The sequence below is a fragment of the Lycium ferocissimum genome, chromosome 5 (genome assembly GCF_029784015.1).
Source record: "Lycium ferocissimum isolate CSIRO_LF1 chromosome 5, AGI_CSIRO_Lferr_CH_V1, whole genome shotgun sequence".
Taxonomy (NCBI): domain Eukaryota; kingdom Viridiplantae; phylum Streptophyta; class Magnoliopsida; order Solanales; family Solanaceae; genus Lycium; species Lycium ferocissimum.
Window position 1 is genome coordinate 13,919,538 of NC_081346.1, and position 3,010 is coordinate 13,922,547.

Below are 3,010 nucleotides of genomic sequence, written 5' to 3' on the forward strand. Positions count from 1 at the left end.
TAAGTTATTGCTCTCCCTACTTATGATATTTTACCATGTTTTTATATATATATGTATACACTCATGTTCATGTCCGTCAGTTTTCGGTTTCGGTTCTTATCATATTATTTCACGTCCCATGTTATTTCATTCGGTTGCTTTACATACGATTACATTCAATGTGCGGCGTCACCTATCGCCGGGGACTGCATTTCACGATCACGAATGCGATATACGGGACGATACATGCGCTCGATAGAACGGCACATCCCGCCATCGGCTTATTGGTGAGCCCGTCTCGTTCGGTTTAGTCAACTTTGTTTTTATGGTTCGTTATGCATCTAAGGTATCTTGAAGGCCTTGTCCCGGTAAGCATGTTTTCCGTCGACTCGCATGATAGAGGTTTCATAGACTAGACAAGTCGATTATGTTATGTCGGACATCGGAATCGTATAGCCATTTTGGCTCGTTCATGTTATTCACTTGCATGTTTAAACAAGTATTTTGTTAAGTATTATGACTCACCATGTTTTATAAAGGCTCATCATGCATTCACGTTATATTCGCTTATGTTATGTATCATAATAATTAAATGGCCACGTGGTTGGCTCGGTCGCATGCGAAATGTGCACCGAGTGCCGTGTTACGTCCAGGCCATGGTTCGGGGCGTGACACCATGCCCATAGCCCCACCCTACCCCTACCTCCATCCTCATAATATTTGTCTACGTTATAGTATACAAATATATTTGGAATAATAATATATGTTTACTTACCAAACACCAAAAAATAAGTAAGAAGCTTGTTCCCTCCATCCCAATTTGTCACTTTTCTTTTTTTGAGATTTAAATTATGTATACTTTGGTCGATATTCTATACATATTTTGCATATTGACATGGAAAAAAATTATAATATATTTTTTGTATAGTTTTTAAATATCTAAATTTTAATTTTAAAATATTAAATCGATCTAATTTAATTTAGTTTCAAACATTAATTAAATTGATTTTCATAAAATAAAAAGTGCCGCAGACGAAAAATATATTTATTTTTTAATAAAATATTTTCTGCGCAAAATATTGTCGTTCGTACCAAACACACGCAAAGAGAGTTTTTAGAGTGTACATGTTGAATCGTACTACTATTTTCAAAGAATTCTCGAAAGAACTTCTAGAATAAAGTTTGGTAACTTGGAATTATGAGTGTATCTTACTTGTAGTTCTACTTCTATACAAACAACACAACGATCTTACGCGTAATATCCATGAAGTGCGACGGAAAGCACTCTCGCCCCAATACTAAGCTAGTTGGCACTTTGTTGAATCATTTTATATTATATAAAATATGCACGCTATTTACCTATTACTTCTTCCATCCTAATTTAATTGTCTTACTTTCTTTTTTAATTTGACCTAAAAAAAATATTTAGTAAATTGATAATTTAAACATTCTAAAGAATAAATTTATAATTACAAGATTCAAAAGTCTGTCTCTATTTTGTAAACTCTGTGTTTAATCAAACTAAGACACTTAAATTGAAAAGGAAGGAGTATTAACTGGGGTATCAAAGAAGCTTTTCTTTGACTATATTTTTTTTTATTTTTTTAAATAGTTTAAGTTATTAACTAATATAATTTACTTTGCAAGTAATTTGTAAATATGAATTTATGTTCGAATTTACATAAAATTACTACATAATTCAATACTGGTACATTAAACCCCATACTATGAAATGGAATGGAGTAGTAGTAGACTAGTAGTTACTCGCTCCGTTCCCTTTTACATGTCCGATCCGCATTTTATTCGATCCTTAAAAAAAGTGGATATATATAGTAGTAAGTAAAAGAAAAGGCGGAAGGAACCGAGAAAGTACATTTTAAGAAGGGAAAAGGGCCAAAAATATCCCTCTACTATCATAAATTGGCTATTTTACCCTTCGTTACAAGTTAGGGCCAAATCTATCCTCCCGTTATAAATTGGGGCCAAATATACACTTACCGTTAGTAAAGTTTCAAAAATAGCCTTTATTTTCAACATATTCCCACATAAGCAAATTTAGTCATTGAAATTGGGTGACATGGACGCCACATGGTATTTAACTTATTCTATGTGATGCCTACGTAGTAATTTTTTGAAAAAACAATCTGAAAAACTGATTTTTTTTAAACAAATCTGGAAAAAATGGCTTTTATTAAAAATTTGAAACTTTTTTGATTTTATAAAAGCCGTTTTTAAAAAATATATTCTCAAATATTGGATTTTTTCTGGAATAACCCGGAAAACTGTAAAGTTTTTTTTTTTTTTTTAAAGTGTCCTAAAAATATATTTTTTAAAAAATCTGGATGAATTTTTAAAAAAACTTGAAAAAACGGATTTAAAAAAAATCATTTTCCAGATTTTTTAATAAAAAAAATATAATTTTCCATTTTTTTTAAGATGCGGGTTTTATAAAATTAAAAAAAATCAGATTTTTAATAAATTCCAGATTTATTTTTAGAAAAAATCAAATTTTCAGGTTGTTTCTAAAAAGTTTGTCACGTGAGATCACGTATAATAAGTTAAATTACATGTGGCGTCCATGTCACAAATTCCAATGACTAGGCTTGCCTATGTGAGAATATGTTAGAAATGTTAGGTATTTTTGAAACTTTGCTAACGGTAGAGTTATATTTGGCTCTAACTTGTAACGGGAGAGATAGATTTGGTCCCAACTTGTAACGGGAGGGGTAGATTTGGTCCCAACTTGTAATGGAGGATAAAAGTAGCCAATTTATGAAAGTAGAGGAGTATTTTTGACCCTTTCAACAAAGTTGAGTATTGCAAGAGCTTCCTTAAACGACATTAGGAGAAGTTAGCGGGCAATATGACGGTTACTGTTGTTTTTAAACAATCATTAAGGATTTTTTTTTTTCGGTTAATCATTAAAATGTTGTACATTGCGCACGCGAGATTTTGTCCGTCAGCCTATTATTAAAAAGGAAAAAATATCCTACTGTTACAGTTAGGAAAGCAAAATACACAGCTTTAAAAC